The sequence below is a fragment of the Panthera pardus genome, unplaced genomic scaffold (assembly GCF_024362965.1).
Source record: "Panthera pardus isolate Hobbes unplaced genomic scaffold, ASM2436296v1 HiC_scaffold_8, whole genome shotgun sequence".
Taxonomy (NCBI): Eukaryota; Metazoa; Chordata; class Mammalia; order Carnivora; family Felidae; genus Panthera; species Panthera pardus.
Genome location: NW_026527013.1, coordinates 31,430,985 through 31,453,715, shown reverse-complemented (window position 1 = coordinate 31,453,715; position 22,731 = coordinate 31,430,985). Strand labels below are relative to the sequence as shown.

The window sequence follows — 22,731 nt, the reverse complement described above, 5'->3', positions numbered from 1 at the left end:
ATATGCTTACTTTTCCCAGGGATCGACTGTCTGCATTCCCAACCTAAGCGTGTCATTGGGAACTTGGAATCTACCTACCATAAGATGTGTGGTGGCCAGGTCCCAAAGCTCGTCAGCAAAATGCCTTAAGGCTACACTCCAGGACTAACAGTGCAGGTGTGTTAGTACAAGAGGGAAGGAACAACACAACTTTCTTCCCCCTTCCCCCAGCAAAGTTCCAGTTCTGAGCAAAGTCCTAGACCTCACCAACATGACCCCCTTGCTTTTCCCCATTGTTGTGTACACCCTGATCCTATAGCCATCGGGGTTTGTACTGCTTCTTTCCCAAAGGACAGACTATTCCACAGAAGCTTTAATCCCCCATCCACCTCCAAAATAAAATGTTCCTCTCCTTGGTAGAGATAAATGGCATGCAGACTTAACTATCTTCCACTAAACATGTGAGTGAATGAATGAATGTAGTTTTCTGTCTTCAAATCCTACCCCAAACACATATTTTCTCATATAAAAGGGGAGACCTTAACCCAAATGACCCTCTAGATGTGACAGTCCCTAAACCTTTCTTCCTAGAAACACACAATTACTACATCCCATGGACATTCTGATTTTAAATGCTACAATCTAGGACAGAAGGCAAAGTTTCTGACATTTTAACCTACTTAACCTAGTTTAGCCTCTATTTTGATCAATGTAAAACCTGCAGGACCCAGAGACTTTGATCACAGCCTCCTCCCCACCACACTGGTCCAAGTGAAGGAACTTCAGGAGCAGGAAAAAATCGAACTGAAACAAAATTGCTACTGGTGAGAAATCTACCCTCCCTACTCTCCAGAGCTCTCTGCCTCTCTCCACTTCAGAAAACAGGTATTTGCACAAAGCATTAGCATTTTTCCAAATGGTTTCTGGGGGGAGTGGCAGCAGAGAGCAGCAATCCTAAATCAGTGGTTAATAAGCTAGAGTCTAGAATCTGACTTACCAAGTATTTCTTAAAAACAGAGCCAAAGAGATAAGCTGGACTTCACCAAAACCATTAAACCTTTGTGCTTCAAAGGACACTCTCAAAAAGTAAAAAGACTCCACAGGGAGAAAAAAATTGCAAATCACATATTTGATAACGAACTTGTATTTAGAATGTATAAAGAAATCTTACAACTCAAAAAAAAAAAAAAAAAAAAAAGGAGGCAAATAATCCAATTTTCAAAATTGGCAAAGGATCTCAACAGACATTTGTCCAAAGAAGACAACACAAATAACCAAGAAGCAAATGAAAAGATATTCAGCATCATTTGTCATTAGAGAAATACTAGAAAATCCACAGTAAGATACCAATTCCCAACCAAAAGAATGTCCATTATCAAAGCAAAACAGAAAAAAACAATCTTGGCAAAGATGTGAGAGAAAAATGGAATTCTTGTACATTGCTGGTGGGAATGCAAAATGGTACAACCCCTGTGGATAACAATTTGGCAGTCCCTCAAAAGGTTAAACACAGATTTACAATAAGATCCTCTAATTCCATTTCTAGATGTATATATTCAAAAGAATTGAAAGCAGGGACTCAAACAGATATTTGTACACCAATGTTCATAATGGCATTACTTACAATAAATAGCCAAAAGGTGGGAGCAACCCAAAGGCCCATCAACTGATCAATGTATACACACAATGGAGTATTATTCAGCAATTAAAAGGAGTAAAGTTCTGGTACATGCTACAACACAGAGGATCCTCAAACACAAGCCACGTAAAAGAAGCCAGACACAAAAGGCCACGTACTGTATGATTTCATGTATGTAAAATATCCAGAATAGGAAAATGTACAGAGACAGAGAATAGACGGGTGGCTTTCAGGGCCTGAGGGGAGGGGAAAATGAGGAGTTACTGTTTAATGGAAACAGGACCGTCCTTTGGGAGTGATGAGAATGTTTAGACCTACAAAGAGGTGATGGTGGGAGACGACCATCAGTGGGAGGTAAAACTTGTCCCGGAGCCCATTTCTGCCACTGCCTAACTCTGGGCCTGAACAGGACACATTTTTCCTCTCCCTTAGTTAGCTTCTCTGTAAAAGGAGGACCACAAGGGTATGTACCCCTCATCTATACAGTATCCCAACAGTATTCTAACTTACAAGGTTGTTACCAGGAGTCAATTATGTAATATGTTCAGAACAGCACTTGTCACATAGTCAGTACTCATTAAGTGTTAGCTATTCTTATATTTTATGATACCTCATCCTCTTTGTAATAGAGGTCTTTGCTTTTCTTCTTTTTTAAAATAAATTCATTTATTTATTTTGAAAAAGAGTGATAGAGAGTGCATGCACATGAGCAAGCAAGGGAAGGGCAGAGAAACAGGGAGAGAAAGAATCCCAAAGAGGCTCTATGCTGTCAGTGCAGAGCCTGATATGGGGGCTCGATCTCACAAACCTGTAAGATCATGACCTGAGCCAAAATCAGGATGCTTAAGTGACTGAGCCACCCAGGTGCCCCACTTTTGCTTCTCACATTTTTTTTTTTTTTTTTTACAAATGAAAGTACAGCATATAATGTAGCAGCCCAAAAGAAACAAGCGGAAAGGCAGCCAAAGTATAATTTTTTTTAAAGCAACATGCAAAATACTACAGACTATGTGCCTATTTTTGTGAAACCGTAATAATCATAATGACAAATCTATGCATAGAAAACAGTTGAGGTAACTCTGGACTTAGGGAGAACAGGAAGTGAAAGAATTAAAGAGACTTCTTATTAACATACAATTTGTATAATGTTTCCATTTTTCCAGCTTTACTGGAATATAATTGACATTTAACATTATGTAAGTTTAAGATATGCAAGTATTTTGGGGCATCTGGGTGAGTCGGTTAAGTGTCTGACTTTGGCTCAGGTCATGATCTCTCAGTTATGGGCTCGATCCCCTCATCAGGCTCTGTGCTGACAGCTCAGAGCCTGGAGCCTGCTTCAGATTCTATGTCTACCTCTCTCTCTGCTCCTCCTCTGCTCCTCCTCTGCTCCTCCCCTGCTCCTCCCCTGCTCCTCCCCTGCTCTGCCCCTCTGTCAAAAATAAACAAACATCAAAAAAAAAAAAAAAAAAAAAAAAAAAAAAAAAAAAAGTCTACCCTGATCACCTTTATTTAACACTGCAGCTCCAGCCCTCATCAGCACACCTGATTCTCATTATCCTAAGCTGCTTTTCCCAACCAACTATCACCATCTAGTACAATATATTCACTTACTATATTTTATCTATTATCTATTTATTTCCATTAAAAAAGAAGTGCTACAGTGGCAGAGATTTTTGTCCCTCTGATCCCCAATGCCCAGAGAGTACAGCATGACACAAGAAGGTACTCAAGAAACATTTGTTGAATAGGTATTGGGCCTATAATCAGCTGACACTAAAAAGGGGCTGCCCTTTTACATTGGCCATGAATTTGACAGTTTCTCACGGTTCTCCTGGCACATTTCATGCTTCTACCTGTCTGGACGTGACTTTGTCACACTTCTTCCGGCAGACTTGAGTTTGTTATACTTCTTCCTTCCCTGCCCTTTGTCATTGACTTCCTGGTATCATATTAGTCTTTTCATCTGAACACTATTCAAAAAAGAGGAAGTCATACTTGTAGTCTGTGAAAACCACCTCCTATTCTCTTTTCCTCTTCAAGAACAATCCCTCTGCTCAGAGTGGACGCTCAATGAAAATCACAGGCTGAACAGCTCCTTTGGCATTTTGGTCAAATGTGTTTTCTCTCTACCTCCCCCGGAACCCCCACATCCCACCACTGCCAGGTGCTCACTACCATCTAGGAAAACCCTGCTCCTCTCTTCTCTGGCACTTTTCAGACATTCCTCAATGAACGCCATCCTTTGTGATGAGTCTGCCTTTTCAGCTTCAGGTCAGAAAATTTTAAAGGCCCATTTTGAAGGCAGAGACTTCAGAAAAGCCCAGTCACTTATTCTAAACACATAGCTACATCCTAGGGCGCCTGCGTGGCTCAGATGGCTAAGCATCCGACTCTCGACTTTGGCTTGGGCCATGATCTCACGGTTCCTGGGATCGAGCCCCACATCAGGCTCTGCACCTAATGTGAGGCCTGCTTGGGATTGTTCCTTCCCTCTCTGTCTCTCTCAAAATAAACATTAAAAAAAAAAAAAGCTACATCCTTCCTGAAGTTCCTGTTTCTGTTTGTTTTGTTCAAAATGTTATCTTTGAAGGTGAATGTTCGTGTTGTTTACAGTGTTTGCTTCCATCTTTGCTATAGTTGCCTAAACTTCACTGAAGCTTTGCATTTGTCTGTTGCCTAAATATACAAGCTGATCAATTTCAGAAGCTGAAACTCTGGTCTTCCCTGTTGGGATCGTGTTCAATTTTATCCCTAAATGACTCATCTTAAACTGCATCTTAAGCCCCCTCAGTCCTTTCAGGAGTAGATAGGAAGATGGATTTTCTTGTTTTGTTTTAATAAAAATTCCTCCCTAGGATGCCTGGGTGGCTTAGTGAGTGAAATGTTTGACTCTACTTTGGCCCAGCTCATGATCTGTGGGTTTGTGAGTTCAAGCCCCATGTCAGGCTCTGAGCTGACCACGTGGATCCTGCCTGGGATTCTCTCTCCCTCTCTCTCTGCCTCTCCCTCACTCATGCATGTGCTGTCTCTCTCTCTCGCTCTCTCTCTCAAAATAAACAAATAAACTTAAAAAAAAATTTCCTCCAGGAACTTTTTACCACCTTCTTCCCCAAATAGTAAATGCACAATGGCAAATATATAGTGAGAAACTCAATTAATAGTGGCTGCTATTTTTGTACTGACCTGGGCAAAGGCACTGGGCCCAGAAAGTGTGCCTGAAGAACTCCTGCCTATTTTACACTTTGCTTAGGATCTTCCCTGCTCTGAGCAGCTGGCTCTATATTGCTTGTGGAGAAAAGAAAAGAGACGCTAGGTAAAGTGGAACTGGACAGAAACATAAGAGCATGTCTTTGGACAAATTCCTAGCAAAAAGTAGACATGTATGGGGGACAGGGAATGCTCCTATCTCCAAAGTTCTCCTATTAAGTTGCAGATGGTTATTTAGCACTTTTTCTTTTGACAAACACATACCTAATAACATTGTACTCTTAAATTCACAGTCATGTCATATTAGTAAGATCATATTCAGGGTTATACTGGAGATCTTACACAGGTACCCTGAACTTTAAAAACTATCATCCTTTGGTAAAATTCAAACTCTATTATAATCAGAAGCACTGCATTCATTCACCTGAGCTATGTTGAGACAGCTAATTACCTTTTCCTTGGCGGGCAGGCCAAAATTTCTGATTGATTTACCAGTGGATCTTCATCTGCTATGATTGTGGAAGTTCTTTCTTCTTAATTCTGTTCAGATCTACAAAAAGAGAAAGGGGGAAAAGGATGAAACAAAGAATAAAGCTAATCATAAATCTACAATCTCATTAGTTGCCAGATGTTCCAAAATTATTATACGTGCTTTGAAATGTCAAAGTGTTAAAATTCAAGCACTTTACCAATTTTACAACAAATGCAATTCAGGTTGTTGTTTTGTTTTTGTTTTGTTTTTTGTTTGTTTTTTTTTTACAGTGAATTTAATTGGCTATATTTACAACAAACTAAGAATAAATGACTATTCAATGTGTACACAGAGTTAGTCTCCTGAGGCTTAAAATCATTGTGTGTAATTTGCCACTAATGACTTTTCACTTAATTTTTGAAATGGTTATTCAGAAAGCCTACCCTTATGAAACCTGTCAGTATCAGAAATTTAAAACACACACACACACACACACACACACACACACACACACCCTGAATGAGATTATTATTTAGAGAGCTCACTCCATCCTTTATCACTCAGCAATTTATATAAACAATTCATAATAGTACAAACAGAAAACAAAAACTCAATTAAGCCATCTTTCTAAAAAGCACAAAGGAATTATGTACTCCATCATCTACATATTTTCATACATATGTGTATATATAAATTTCAAGTAGAATGTGGCTACTATTAAAATTAATTTGTAGAGTAGCACTGAGTTAAGGAGTCGAGGGATTGAAGGTTAATAATCTAGAATTACAAAATTAGGCTGGTTTTCAAGTTTGACATGCAGCAGAAGAGAAACAACAGCAAATACAGGTAATGACACAGCTTTGGAACAGATGCTGTCAAGGTATAAAGCACAAGGCAGGCTACTTTCAGATGAAAAATTCACTATTAACACACATCTCTTCCTAAAATTCTCACAAGCTACATACCAAAGTTGGATGGCAAGAAGGTTGCTTTGCTTAATTTTTATTTATTTTCATATAATCTAGGAGAGTAAGCTAAAAATTTCTATGGTCTGAGACACTAATAAAGCATCTTTGAAAAGTCAGCGGCTGAAATTCTATGCCATGTTTTGAACATTTATTCATAATTATCTTTATTGGCTTTTAAGTTATTCCTGGATCATCTCCTTTCCCTCTTCCTTTTAAAAACAGTTTGTTTCATTCACCCACAAAATGTTACCCAGTAATGTAATCATTCAGTAACCATTCCTACAATCTTTATAAGCCAGATGTTCCCTTCCCTGGATTCCTAATTCCTTCTTAGTCTCCTATCTTTTAAATTTTTTCTCTGATTTCCATTTTAGTGTTCTTTTTCTGCCTTATTTCCAATAAAAGCCAACATTCATTTCTTTACATCCTAAACACTTTACAGCTATGCAAAATCACCCAAAGGAAGCTACAAATTACCAGGATAGAGACAGCCAATAAAGATGTTTTGTCAGAAGTAACCACTCAGCCTGGTGACTGATTGCTTCAGAGCTGACCAGGTGGAGGTTGAACAGCACTGGCCTCAGGTTAAACTCTGTGCTTGACAGGATGTTGTTAGGTCAACTATTTTCCCATTTTCCCTCAGGAAATCTAGCCAGATTGCCAAAGTACCCAAGCAAGTCACCAGATTTGGGGGACTCCACGAAATCGCCCCCAAGATAGTTTCTACCTTTAAAAGAATTCACCACTTATTGGCCTGCATACCTTAAAAATGCTTTAAGGGAGACTCTAAGAGATAAAAAAGGTAGTGGCAGCTACTAAAAATAAGCTTTTAAAAATAGTAACTTCTCTCGGGATAGGGGGAAGAAAACTATCCTTTGTTTGTATATGTCCTCCTTTTTTATCTTCACAAGACCACTGTGCTCAAAAGAGCTGTTGTTATGATCTCCATTTTACTAGTAAGGAAACAGACGGAGAGAGGTCATAATTTGCTCAAGATTACCCAGCAAATAAATGGTTTGGACTTGGAACTAGAATGGAGGCCTTTGGTATTCTTTTAGTTCCCCTGCCAGTACACCAATCTGCCTAAACAGCAACTTAATTTTGTTTTGCAAAGACAAAGAGAAATTGTTTAAAAGGTAGACTGGAAAGCATTTGCTAAGAATAGAAACATAGAACTTGACAGCTTTCATTCATTCACCACCTGCTATGTAACATTCAATAAATAGAATTTTTAACAAGGCTTTTTCTTTTTATTTTTTTAAAGTTTATTTATTTTGAGGGGGGGAGGGGCAGAGAGAGAAGGAGAGAGAGAATCCCAAGCAGACTCTGCACTGTCAGTGCAAAGCTTGATGTGGGGCTCAGACACATGAACCATTAGATCATGACCCGAGCCGAAGTCGAGCGCTTAACAGACAGAGCTACCCAGGTGCTCCAGATTTTTCTTTTAAATGACAGCCAGTTAAAGATGGGAGAAAACGAAATAAAAAAGACATAACTTGAATTCCTCTAAAGTCCTGAGAAGCATAAATTTATTTACTCTTTTTTGGGGGAGGGGGAGGGCAGGTACAAGACTATAGCAGATGCCTTTCTTCTAGAGGAGCTGCCTAGCCTATGGTGACCCTTTTTTCTAAGTACTTCTCAAGCCCATGCCAGTCATATTTGTATTATGCTACTCCAAACTCCTCTGTTTTGGCCAAAGTTGGACACAAGACCCAAACTGAGACATTCTATTTGTCCTCCTTGGAACTAGAGTTTAGAATGAGGAGGGTCTACTCTGGTCTAGGCTGCAAGCCACTCCCATGTACTCTCAGTCTATAGGAAAAAGCCTGTCAGCAAAGAGAAGAATGGAAGTGCTGCTCAGAGCAAATCTGACCCAGGAGCCCACGAAGTTCCAGAGCAAAGAAAGGGAAAAAGCTGGTCTGCGGGGAGGTGGGTGGAAGGGGTTCTAGGACTTTCCTGTCCCAGGTATGGTCCACCAGAGGCCCAAAGCATTTCCTTCCCTAAGTGTTTAAGAATCCCCTGGACCTACAGAGTAAATGGCTCCCCTGGTCTGAGCCTGAAAGTTTAAGTGATTCTTGATTAAGTGCAACAAAAATAATCTTGTTCAAGACAGTAGAAAGTTTTGGTGTTGTTTTTTTTTTTGTTTGTTTTTAATTTTTTTATTATTGGGGCCCTGGGTGGCTCAGATGGTTAAGCATCTGACTTTGGCTCATGTCATGATCTCACAGTTCGTGAGTTCAAGCCCCACGTTGGGCTCTGTGCTGACAGCTCAGAGCCTGGAGCCTGCTTCAGATTCTGTGTCTCCTTCTCCTTCTCTGCCCTTCCCTCTCTCTCTCTCTCAAAAATAAATATCAAAAAATTTTTTTTATTATTTACAATAAATTTTATTTTCATTGATATTCCATTTGACATAATTTCAAATAGGGTCTGTGTTCTAATATGAGCCAAAGAACAGAAACTCTAAAGCTCAGAAGAGATTTTTTTCACACTGTTCTGATTGGGCATGGGGTTTTGGGGTCCCCAAAGTTGATACCTAACATTTTACCCCTTGAGGCTTTACCTACAGTCACAGAGAGAAGAGAGAACATCAACACACAAGAATCAAACTGTAATAAGGAGCTCTTGGGTTATAAACCACTGTCTCTTTAAGGCTATAATGATAGTGAATGTTTTCTTCTGGAAAGTTCAATGTTATTTTTTTTTTTTTTAAGTAAAATGTCAGAATATGTGAAAATGCTGCATTTGTTTCTCTTAATACACTAAAAAATAATGGAAGTTTTTAAAATCTTCATGAGTCCATGCTCGGACATGACCACTACTGATGGGGTCTACTCAACACACAAGTTTGGCGACCATCAGGAAACTGGCACCCGAGATTAGGCCCGCAGGCAGAAATTTCCCAGAGTGGTAGAATCTCATCCATCCCCATAATGCCAGCTAAGGTTCCAGATGTAGCTAGGAAAACCCAATGTTCCTTGGATCCTGAGACAGCTGAGAAGCACCCAGGCCTATTACACTTCCAAAAACAAGCCCAGCAGCCCGTGACTGGACGTTACCTGCTTTTTGCAAAGCCAATGATCCCGCCAGAAGCAACCAGTGCAGCATAGCCAAAGCCAATCCAGTGTAAAGGCACTAGTGGGCCAGAGTCCATCTGCGTTCTCTTTCCCTCCGACCAGACAGAAGAGTATACCAGGCCTGCACTTCCTTCCCCTAAGACTGCACCCATGGCGCACAAGCCATGAGGTGTGGAGTCCAGGCCCGCAGGAAACCAAAAGTTTTGTTTTTTAAAGGGCAGATACCACCAGCATTTGTTATACAAGAAGATTCTGCGGAATGTCCAAGGGTTTAGAAAAATCCTCTCATTACCTTTATTTTTTTTAAGTTTATTTAGAGAGAGAGAGAGAGAGAGAGAGAGAGAGAACATGCACATGAACAGGGGAGGGGCAGAGCAAGTGGGGGAGAGAGAGTATCCCAAGCAGGCACCATGCTGTCAGTGCAGAGCCTGATACGGGGCTTGGAACTCCTGAACCACGAGATCATGGCCTGAGCCAAAACCAAGAGTGGGACACTTAACTCACTGAGCCACCCAAGTGCGCCTCATTACCTTTAAACAGAGACCAGCCCACACTGTTACATGAACAATATCAACCTTTACAGGTAAAATGACTTATTTTCCAGAACATTTTTATGTACTTTTAAGACTCTGAGAGCCTCACTGTAATTTAAGGCATAATCTAGATCACTTATTATACTGCCAAGTCTGTCAAAATTAAACAAAAATGCACTAACCATGATAGAAGAAAGAAAAACACACTAAACTCAGTTGGCCCCGTACTGAAGCAGAACAGCATAAACTTCTTTTTATGTCTTAAACCTTCTTAAACGTAGGAGCTTGAATAGCTACTTGAAGGTGCCCTCTTCAAGGGCATGAAAGGGAAGTGAAGAGGGTAGAGAGGGCCCTACAAGGGCAGCAACGCAAGTTCTGACTCGATTCTCTAAGTTAGAGCTAAGGGGAGGCCAGCTCCGGTCTCTCCATTCTGCCCACAGAAAGAATGACAACGAACAGAGGTTTGCTCCATTTATTTACTCAATAAAAACGTACTGAGCATGTGCTCCACGCCAGGTACCGTGCCTGGCACTGGAGTTGACCATGTGTTCAGCTGAAAGGCCTAACCCCTGGGCTACATATTTTTCTTTCCACTCTTTGACCCTCGCTGCAGAGTCCACAGGCCTAAAACAGTTCACCTTATTGTCTGTTTCTTTGGCGATCTTAGGGGGAAAGAGGAATTTGCTGCTAATACTTAAAAGGTGGGAAGGTTTACATAAAATTCCGTATTCCCTTTTGCTTTTGGAAAGTTAATAAATGTGGCCCCTGGGGCCAGCTCTCCTGCGTGGGGATAACTGGCTGATGCCGTCACAGGCTGCCCCTTGTCACTGGGCACGTTCTTTTCAAAGTTCCCTCCTAGCTGTATCACTTGTTCCCCTTATACACCTGTCTCTTGTGTGTGACCCTGAGCTCATGTTGTTATCCTAAGGCTCTTCTAAGATCTCCCATATGAAACACCACAGACTAAACATTTTAAAAACAGATGACATGTCACCTGTAATTCTCCAGAAATATGGATTAATGTGGTTTACTCATTCTCTTCCTTGCTTTCACCCTGACAGGCTTTCTCCCTGGCAAAACAAATTTAAGAATGAAACTCTATACTCCCCACAGCCTGACTTTCAATGGTGCTACTGGGTATCCACCCCTTCAAAGGTCAGCTGGAGTTTTCCACCTACTGAGCTTCAGGGTCTGCCCCAAGTCACTCCATTCAACACCAAACGAGAATAGGAAAACATAACTGCTAAAAAGGAGCTGAGAGAGCGCCTGAGTGGCTCAGTCAATTGAGTGTCCGACTTCCTCTCTGGTCATGATCTCATGATTCGTGAGTTCAAGCCCCGCACTGGGCTCACGGGCTGTCAGCCTATCAGCACAGAGCTTGTTTCAGGTCCTCTGTCCCCCTCTCTCTGTCCCTGCCCTACTTTCACTCTCCAAAAAATAAATATTAAAAAATAAAAAGGAAGCTGAAATCACTTACTAGTAAGGACTCCCAACACCTCTGGCATCGGTTTCATGGGTACATTTTAGTCTCTGCAGTCAGCCACTAGGGCTTTCTCGATTCTCTGTGAATCTGCACATGGAATCTCAGCACTTCTAAAACAGCCTCCATTTTCTGACAATGCCTGGCACTAGAAGGTTTCCATCCACATTCAGCCCCTCCCTTCTCACGAAAGGTTTCCATATAACTATCCCTCACTTCCCTTGCCATTTCAGGTCGCGTGGCTCTCCCATCTCAAGCCCCAACTTCCCCAGGCTTCGCTGAGGTTAACTGGGCTTACTCTCTTTTTAGCTGAGGGGTAAGCCATTTTCCATCAACTGGAACTATGGTACACTATTTCACCATGAGCCTAAAGGAGAAACAAAAATATAATAAAATTGTCAATAATTCTCCACTTTGCGCAAAATACTTGCTCAAGTCAGTAGATCTGTACGTCAATTACAAAAGCACATGACAATAACAGTTGTAGCTGACAATTACTAAACACTTACTATGTGCCCATTTTCAACACACAGTAAATCCTTTAAATGCATTCTCTCACGTAATCCTCCCCGTTCTATGATGTAGGAACTTTCACTGCACTCCTTTAGTAGAGAAAAAACGGAGACTTGTGAGATGACGCCCTAAAGGGGTAACAGTGAGGCAGCTGCATACTAAAGTGGAGCTTAAAACCATTCCTTCTACTGCCACCCAGCGCAGCAATTCCTACCTCTGTTCCTGCCAACGGAAACTTCTCCTTCCCACCTTCCAAGCAACTCATATCAAGCCTTCAAAACAAACCCCAATAAACCTCTTCAGGCCATCACACCTAAGTCCCTCAATGGGCTTCTTAGAGGCAGGGTCTGCAACATTTCACCCTTGTATCCCCAGGGCCTGATATTTTAAGTGTTAATAAATGCCTGCTGAACAGAATTGAATTCAGTGGAACCACAGGCTCTGACAGCTACCCAACCACTCAAGATAATGTGGGCCTGGGGTGGGATGCTCCTGCCTTGCTAAGAACTTGCAATTATGCCTGAGCAATATGTAGCTGTTCTGGCATCCACCCTCACTCTTCCAGGCCAAATCCACCTATAGAGGAAAGAAGGGAAGGAGGGATGAGAAGTCAAGGCCACAACTCCTACTGTCCTCTTGATAGAGGAATAAAAATTCTGTGGTGTTGACAGGGAGGAGGGGAGCCTCAGAGGGACAGAAAGGGCTTCTCCCCCAATATTCTGCCAGGGGGACATTAACCTCCTATCACTGGAGTAGGGTTATCAAATTCTAAAATCCACATAAATATACTTAGTCAAATCATTCTTTGCTACTCTAGCACTGTCCTTTAGGAACGATGTCAAATAAATGAACAGCTAGCCAGTATTTAACACTGGAGGCATACTTATTAACACTACCAATAATAGTAACAACTTTTACTGAGTGTTTATTCTGGGCCAGCCCCTGTGCTAAATACTTTACATGTACTACCCTTTGTAATCTTCACCACAGCACTATGAAGAACATTTATAAATGAGGAAATGAAAGTCTAAAATAGTTAAATGGCTTGCCTGAGGTCACTACCAACTGGCTCACAGTCAAAGCAGTGGCTAGTGTGATAAATATGTAATTTTTATTAATAATGCTTGCAGGGTTTTTTAATTCCCCTACCCTTCCTCTTTATTTTTTTTTAAGTTTGTTTATTTATTTTGAGAGGGAGAGAGTACATGTGTGTGCACATGAGCAGAGTAGGGGCAGAGAGCGAGGAGGGAAAGGGAGAGAGGGGGAGAGAGAGAGAGAGAGAGAGAGAGAGAAAATCCCAAGCAGGTTCCTTGGTATCAGAGCAGAGACCAACTCAGGGGCATGACCACACGACCCATGAAATCATGACCTGAGCCAAAATCAAGGGTTCATGCTTCCTTAACTGACTGAGCCACCCAGGCGCCCTCTACCCTTCCTTTTTAAATTTGTTTTTTTTTTTTTTTTTTTTTTTAATGTTTATTTATTTTTGAGACAGAGAGAGACACAGCATGAGCAGGGAAGGGGCAGAGAGAGAGGGAGACACAGAATGTGAAGCAGGCTCCAGGCTCTGAGCTGTCAGCACAGAGCCCGACGCGGGGCTTGAACTCACGAACTGTGAGATCATGACCTGAGCCGAAGTCGGATGCTTAACTGACTGAGCCACCCAGGCGTCCCATACCCTTCCTTTTTAAATACCACCTCAAATAAAGGCCGGCTGGGCAATCTACTACAACTTTTACTTTCTTCTTTCTACCTACTTTAAGTCCCTCCTCTTCTATTAAGCCCTTCTAAGTATTATTTGTGATAAGGATGGCCAATGCTAATCTATATCCACATTCTCATCTTCCTGAACACACAATTAGGCTAAATTTCCCAATATTCATTGCAGTAAGGTGTAGCTATGTGAGTCCTAAAACATGAAGACAAACATTGGGTTCCACTTCTAGAATTGACCCACATAAACTTTGTTTTGGGGCACCTGGGTGGCTAAGTCGATTAACTGTCCAACTTTGGCTCAGGCCATGATATCATGGTTTGGGAGTTTGAGCCCCGCATCAGACTCCGTGCTGACAGTTCAGAGCCTGGAGCCTGCTTCGGATTCTGTATCTCCCTCTCTCTCTGACCCTCCCCTGCTCTTGCTCTGTCTCATTCTCTCTCTCAAAAAATAAATGAACATTAAAAAAGTTTTTAAATATGTAAACAAATAAACAAACCCCTGTTTTGATGCTATCTCTCATACCCTCCACTGCTGGTACAATGGAGAGAGCTCTCAGCACCTAGAGGTGGGCAGAACCACAAAACTTAACCCCTTAGTGACTGAGCCTCCTTGCCAAACCCACACTGAGCGGTGACTTGAATGAGAAATAAACATGTATTTTATTAACCTACTGAGGCATTGGGTAGCAAAATATTTTTTTTTTATTTTTGTTATTAACAGTTCAGCTATAATTTATTGAAGGTGTACTAACAGGCAATATAGATACTAAGTCTTCTACGTACATATTCATTTCTCACTATGAGGTAAGTATCAACTGCATTTTACAGGGGACACAACCAAGGGTCAGAGATCAATAATCTTTTCCTTCTCCAAACTACAGCATTTATAATCTGAAGGATCTATTTGGTAATTAATTATGGATTACCTTATTATATATGTTGCATTGATAGGTTAAGCAGTTTTCACTCCTGGAGTTTAACTGGTTTTCCTCATCTGGATAGAGAGCTCCTAATAGGAAGTGTAGGTCTTACATCTCTATATTTCATACATTGCTTCATGAATATAAAAATCAACTTATGTATATGTATAAGGTTACCAACTTATACATATAAATTATATAAAATATATCAAATTACACATATAACATATATGACATAAATGACATATATGTGTGACATATTATATATATATGTATATGTTTATTTATTTATTTATTTATGACATACACATTCTGTTTGGGCAGCAGGCCTCTTAACTAAATCTGACCAAGAAAATTCGCTCATTTGCAATGAAGAGTTACTTAATACATTTTGTACAGTGCCTGGTATACATTTGATGATCGATAAATGATTGCTTCCCCTCTCCTCTATCCCAACAGCTACTTCAAGTACAATCCTATGTTGCGAGAAGAAAACAAAGATGATCAGAAGATAATGTTAAAATGGTAAGTAGAGGTTGACTTTAATTACAAAGAGTTATTTTCCTATCAGGGAGGAAGACCGCCTAAAATGTTAGGAGCTAGAGCCAAATGAAGATCAATTGCCAGTTACAAGAGTATCTCATTTATGAAAATCTGTTCTAGGTGCCTGGGTGGCTCAATCAGTTAAGCATCAGACTCTTGATTTCGGCTCAGGTCATGATCTCACAGTTTGGGAATTCGAGCCTGCATCGGGCTCCATTATGACAGTACACAGCCTCCTTGAGATTCTCTCTCCCTCTCTGTCTGCCCTGCCCCGGTGCACACGAGTTCGTTCTATCAAAATAAATAACTTAAAAAAAAAATCTGCTCGGGCACAACCTTCAGGCACGCAAATTCTGGGCAAGCCAAGGAGCAGTGCTCACAACCCCATTTCATTGCTTAGTGAGCTGCAGAATGGTGCCTGGGGACTCACCTTCTATTTGCTCAGTTACACAGGTCTGGCCACATGGGATTCCCTAGAGCCATGATAACATTATTTGCAGCAAAACACTAATGTGCCCTCCTACAGCTCCTACCGAATTTTTCATATTTTGTTAGAAAACAATATACAGTCATCTGAGGAAGATTTGTTCCTTCTGAAGCTGTTTGTTCCCATCCCTCATCTACCCACAGGACTCCATTTCCTACATAAGATATTATTAACATGATGCAGACACTAGCCTTCATATGGTGACATTGCACACTAACCACATATAGAAGGTCCCTGACTTAACAATGTTTTGATTTAACGATTTTTCAACTTTACCGTGGTGCAAAAGTAATACAAATTCAGTAAAAAGCATACTTAGAATTTTGGAGTTGGATCTCTTCCCAGGCTGGCTATCTGTAGTGTGGCACTCTCTCGTGATGTCAGGCAGCAGCGGGGCCACAGCTCCTAGTCAGCCACGCGACCATGAGGGTCAACCACCTGCCCACCCATACACTTAAAACCATCGCATACCCATAGAGTCATTCTGGTTTTCACTATCAGCACGGTAATCAATGAATTACATGAGATATTCATCATATTCTTATAAAACAGGCTTCGTGTTAGAGGACTTTGTGCAACTGTAGGCTCTCATAAGCACGTTTAAGGTAGGCCAGGCTAAGCTATGATGTTAGGGAGGTTAGGTAGGTTTTTAAGTAATCTCTACGCCCAACTTGGGGCTCAAACTTACAACCTGGAGATCAAGAATCACACGCTCTACTGAATGAGACAGCCAGGTGTCCCCAGGTTAGGTGTTTTAAATGTATTTTTGACTTACAATATTGTCAACTTATGATGGGTTTATTGGGATATAACTCCGTTAATTAGTTGAGGAAGATCTGTATAGCAATTCTCTGATCTTTACATTCGCTAATTAATGTAAATATTTAAACCTTTCACTTAAATATCATGTTCCAAAACATCTCTCTTTGAAAAGTTCTTTTGAGAAGAAATGAACACAAATGTGGGTCAGTTACTTCATTTGGTATAACTAAAGTATACATTTGGTTTCCTTACTCCTGCTCGGTAAATAGTTGTAGTATTCAATTTTTGATGGGATGGACTTTTCCCTGGGTAGTTTTCCCTTTAACTTTGTAGTATCATCTTTAACAGTACGCAATAAGGTTAATGCTATAATCAGCTATTACGTCGGCACATACGACTTTAGCTGTTGTTCAAATATAGCAACAGAGTATAGAACACCCAACCTAGAAAAGTACAGGTCTGAAAATTAAACTCTGGGCAACAACTTCTTTTGAAAATAAATATGTTTTTTGAAAGTTTATCATTAATGCTGCTTTTAAAATAAAATTCTTTTTTTAAATGCTGAATGAAAAAAGCCAATCTCAAAAAATCACATTTATGTAACATTCCCAAAATGACAAAATTATAGAGTTGGAGAACAGATTAGCGGTTGCCAGGAGTTAGGCATTGTGAGGCTAACGGAAATGACTATAACCATAAAAGGGTAGCATGACAGGGATTTCTGTGGTGATGGAATAGTTCTGTATCTTGATTACTGTAATGGTCATATAAATCTACACATGATATAAAATGACACAGAACTACACACATACTTTATACCAACATCATTTTTCTGATTTTGATATTGTTAGGTAACATGTAATTGATGGGAAAAACTGGGTGAAGAGTAACCAGGACCTCTCTGAACTGTCTTCCCAACCTGTGAATCTTTAATTATTTCAAAATCAAAAAATCAAAAAAAAAAAACAAACACCAAAACTAAACTAAGTATGTTAGATTATAAACATATTTCACAGAATCATTTATGAAACCTGTAAAATTAAATACAACTCAAGCCTATGCAATTATTTTTTTATCATCTGATTTTCCATTTTGTATACAAACTTCCCATGATCTTGATAAAAGCAAGGAAAGAGTAGAAATGGAATAGGTTTTATAATGGGTCTTGCTGTCAGGATGCTTGCTGTTCATGAGAACATGAGTAACATAGACCACTTAGGCAGCAACTATCTGCATGTCTTACAAAGGGCAGGTAATATATGATGTGCAAAAAATAAAAACATGCACTTAAAGGCTTATCTTAAAATCCGTAAGACTTTGCCACTAAAAACAAAATAGAAAGCCAAAAAAAAAAAAAAAAAAGAAAGAAAAGAAAAAGGTAGAAAGCCATGGAACAGCACACCTGAAGCCTTAAAAATAAAAAACAAATGTTATGATTTCTGTATGCTAATGAAGATCCCACTGTGCATATGATTATGTGTAATTTGCAAAATACATTATTAGACTTATATGATTACCAAACAAGAGATTTTTTTCTTTTTTTTTTAGGTACACATGGCAATAGTTTCTACAATTCAAACATCTCTCTGGCTAAATTAATATAAATTGCTGCCACATACCAGTAATAAATAAGAGACAAAAAGAATTCCAGAAGGTGGGATGCAAATTAAACACAGCCAGTATAAGTTCTTCTCACTTGAGCTTTAGACAGAAATCTTTTTATCACTGATTAAATGTAACATTCTGGGACAACATCAAAAACATGACTCCCCGATTCCATGTATCTCACACCTAAGCTGGCTCAACACTGGCTCATCATAACTCGGAATCTAAAGAGAGGTTGGCAGCACTTCATAAATACCTTCCTGTTCGCTCCTTTCTAGTGATGCAATCTGACCTACATTTCCAGTGCCCATTGAAACTTCATAGGAGGGGGAAGAGGAGAGTTTTTCATTTCTCCTACCCTCTGATTAACTAGGACAGCAAATGCCACTCAAGGGACTGCTACTGGGCAGAAGCAAAGGGGGGAAAAAGTCATGCCAGTAGGAAATTCCACAAGAGAACATTTAAAAATCCTGCATTCTCTGATTCTGCAAACAAACTGTCATGGCTTTACAAGATGACAGCAAAGAAGAGTTGCCCCACTTTACACCATAATCAGCCTAGAACACCAAGGGCTTTTATTTACTTCAGGCTCCCAGTGTGATGAAAATTAAACTTGAACTACAGACTCTGGTCCGTGCAACTGTCTTTTTGTAAAAATAAGCTTTTAATTTTACAATGATGTTAAGTTTACAAATAGGGTGTAAAGACCATACAGAGTTCCTATATGCCCCACATCCTGTTTCCCCTATTGTTAACCTCTCCCATTAGTATGCTACATTTGCCACAACTAATGAACCGATACTGACATATCATTCTTAGCGGAGGTCCACATTTTATTCCAATTCCCTTAGTTTTTGCCTAATATCCATTTTCTGCTCCAGAATCCCATCCAGAATATCACATTACATTTACTTGTCATATCTCTTTACTCCTCTTTGAAACCGGCAGTTTCTCAGACTGATGATCTTGACAGCAGTTTTGAGGAGTACTAGTTAGAAATTTTATAGACAGTCTCGACTGTCCAATGGCTTTCTCATGGATTATAGTGGGATTATCAGATTTGGGGAGGAAGACCACAGTAAAGTGCCATTTTAATTGCATATCAAGTGTACATTTATCATTGTTCATGTTACCTTGATCATCTGGCTGAGGTAGTGTTTGTCACGTTTCTCCACTGTAAAGGTTTATTTCCTCCCTTTCCCTACTATACGCTTCAGAAGGATGTCACTAAGTACAGCCCACATTTAGGGGATGGACAGTTATATTTCACCTCCTTTTGGGAGATTATTGCTAGAAATCATTGGAAATTCTTCTACATGGAAGATTATCTATTCTTTCCTATCTGCATACTTGGCCAATCATTTATTTACATCAGTATGGACACACAGATATTCCTTTTATATTAGTATTTTATTTTTACTTGTTTATATATTTATTAGCACCATTACATTAGATATGTATATTGTATATTTCATTTATATTTATTTTACATCTTGGGTTATAATTTAAAGTTATATTATTTAGTTGTTTAAATTGTCCTAGCTTTGACCCACTGGGAGCTCTTTTAGGCTCCTGTGTCCCTTTGACACACCCCATCAGGTACGTTGTGTGGTGTTTTTGTTTTTAATTGGTGTGTTTTGTTTTAGCACTTTCTTGCTTTCTGGCATCAGAAGATGCTCCAGGCTCATCTTGTTTATTCCCTGCCCCAGCCGTGGAATTAAGTCATGTCTGGTTCCTTTTATTGCAGAATGGATTTAGAAACCAAGGTCTGGGCAACTGGGTCTTATCATAGTCTTTTAATGTTTGACACTTTAAAATTTCTACGTAAACTACTTCTATAGTAAATCAACAATTATCTTTTAAGTATAAATCATGACGATGCTCAGTAATCAAACTACCATCTGACTGGCCACCTTTCAGGTTTGATATGGACAACAAATGCCTTATGATAATCAAATTCCTCCAAAAAAATTTTTTTTTCTGTTGTTAAGGGGGAAGAGAGAGGAAATCTAGATTTAAATGCAGCATGCTTGCTGTTCTAATCAAGAAGGTCTCCTCCTTTCTCCCCTCATTAACATTAAACAGTATGTCAACTCTTAATTACCTGAGCTAAAGGAAAATACAAATATCAGTTGGGTCTGGCTTTGAAATATATTAGTGAGGAGTTATGGCAGCAGCTCCACCTTCCTATTTATGGTTTGTTTATTTTAATGTTACACAGTTTTTCTTCTTTGAAACTAAACTGATGAGCCCAACACAAGGACAGAACCAGGAGCTTCTGCAGCAGTGGGGGCACCTAGTGGGAAGCAAACAGATTTCTGTAGATAACTGTAGATAACTCTACAGACTGGAGTTAATCCCCTGCAACACACACAGGAAAATTCAACCTCAGACTCCAACCGTTTGTCTGTGTAAACAGGCAATGCTAATAAAATCTTTGGTGACCTCGGATTTGTTTTTTGTTTTTTTAGAAGAAAATAGGCTGGAGCCAGCCCCTAACACTGCTTTTCTCTGTCATCTTTTTCTCACTCATCTAACATTTATACTCAATAAACATTTCTTGAGCCTCTACTATGTACTAGGCAGCACATTATGCCTGGTGCTTCCAATTAATCCAATAGATTAGACAAACAATCAAGAGCCCTGTTCCCATTTTTACCTCCCAGCAGAGCTGCTGAAATTGTTGGGAGATAAGTCAGGACTTTACAACGCTAAAGGTACAAAATGGTTTGAAGAAGCACATGGTTTAATGTCTACTTATAATGTTGATATCAACACCTTAGAAAGATCATAACTTCCTTATCCGTAAAACAGATCTAAGCAAACCTACTTCACAGGGATATTGAATGGAAAGCACAGGCCTGGCATATGCAATGGGTTCTGTAAGTATTAGTTCATGTTCACATTTTGCATTTCATCATAAACATACCCAGGAAACACTAGGACTGCCCCAGTAAGGTGACTGGTTCACTGTCTTTTTTTTTTTTTTGGCAATTTTATTATCTTTGTAAACACTAAAATCACGATCTTTTAAAAATAAAAAATGTCTTGGGGTGCCTGGGTGGCTCAGTCGGTTAAGCGGCCGACTTTGGCTCAGGTCATGATCTCGCGGTCCATGAGTTCAAGCCCCGCGTCGGGCTCTGTGCTGACAGCTCAGAGCCTGGAGCCTGTTTCAGATTCTGTGTCTCCCTCTCTCTGACCCTCCCCGTTCACGCTCTGTCTCTCTCTGTCTCAAAAATAAATAAACGTTAAAAAAAAAAATTTAAAAAAATAAAAATAAAAAATGTCTGTTCCTATGTCCAAGTCAACCTGTGTTTGATAAATAATGCACATTCATCGAGGAGGCATGGGCCAGAACGGACAGGAAACATGTATTAACAACAGCATCTAACATTGCCTGAAAGCTTATTTTTGTGCCTGGCACTGTGTGGATGTTACACCAAAAGCCCATGAGGCAGACATTTTAATGAGCCCTAATTTCTGAATGAGAAACTGAGGCTATAGAGGTAAAGTAACCTGCGTGAGGTTGCCAGGCACTCTACCCTCACAGAAAAACAGCAACAAACAACAGAATTCTACCAAACAACTGAACATAAACATCCGTTCCTTACCTCACGCTGCTAATTCCTTTTCAAACACTAGTGCTGGGTGCTACAGTGGAATGAAACCTTCAGCTAAAATGCTTCCTTTGCTACAGAGATGCAAACTGGGAGAAGGGCTATAGACACTTTGGCCCCCAAAGGGGACTGCAAAGTGGGACTTCCCACTTCCAAAAGATTTTCAATACATAAAACTCATCAAGGTCTCCCTACAGCGTTTTACAGAGAGTAGCAACTCCCTGGCCTAGCCTGCAAGACTCTTCCCCCTGTGACCCCAGTTCTTGCCTTGGGACATTTGTACTACATTCTACTTCTGGATGGAGCTAACTTTTTTTTTTAACGTTTATTTATTTTGAGAGAGAGAGAGAGAGAGCGCGCGCACTCCAGAGTGAGTGAAAGAATCCCAAGCAGGCACAGAGCTGGATAGGGGGTTTAATTCCACAAACCCTGAGATCATGACCTGAGCCAAAATCAACAGTCAGATGCTCAACTGGTGAGCTACCCAGGTGCCCCTGGACCCAGCTAACTTCTTCAGGACTCAGTTTAGAAGTCATGTACCCCTTCATATAAATGGAGTTAATCCCATACTCTGATTCCGTAAAACTGGTTTCAGTCCACTTCTTCATGAATGTCAATATCCTCAGAATGAGCATCCATACTACCCTGTAGCAAAGACCTCCCTACAGGTGTTACCCCTAGGACAATCACATAAAGGTGTGGAGAAGAGCAATCAGTTTTTGTAATTAAACAGATCAGGATTTAAATCCTGTTTTCTATTTACAGTGACCTTAAGCAAGTCATTTCACCTCTATGATAAAGTTTAATTGAGATAACACAAGCACAGTGCATAGCACATACTAAGTGCCATACTACAGATAAGAAATGGAAGTCTCAATTAGCAAGATACCACAAGTCACAGAGCTGATGAGTGGCAGCAGTCAAGGCTTAAAGACAGTTCTTTTTCCTTCTTTCTACAATTCTTTATTGAGCACCATTATTAAACACCATGCTTGGACTGAAGCCATTGCTGTGAAAGAGACATGTAACCTGCTCTCAACGTACTTACATTCTGGTAATGAAGACAGCCATCATTTACACTGATAAATTTGAAAGTGCTTGAGGAAGAAGAGCAAAGTGCCTGATTATATATGGGTTTTAGAACAAGTAATAATATCCCTGAATTTTGTCTGGAAGGTCAGGTAAGACTTTGGTAAAGAGGCAGCATTTCAAC

At 40.1% G+C, this 22,731-nt stretch overlaps 1 protein-coding gene across 7 annotated transcripts in view; it reads right to left on the bottom strand.

Moving 5' to 3' along the window:
• The window catches only part of ATXN7 (ataxin 7), a 142,265-nt gene that overhangs the window by 100,707 nt on the left and 18,827 nt on the right, over positions 1–22,731 (bottom strand). For 5 of the 7 annotated variants that reach the window (XM_053897605.1, XM_053897609.1, XM_053897608.1 and 2 more), the window contains exon 3: positions 5,280–5,378. The gene's annotated coding sequence lies outside the window, so the exon portion shown is untranslated. The remainder of the gene's footprint in view (positions 1–5,279; positions 5,379–22,731) is intronic. The other 2 variants (XM_053897607.1, XM_053897611.1) reach the window with 1 other exon arrangement.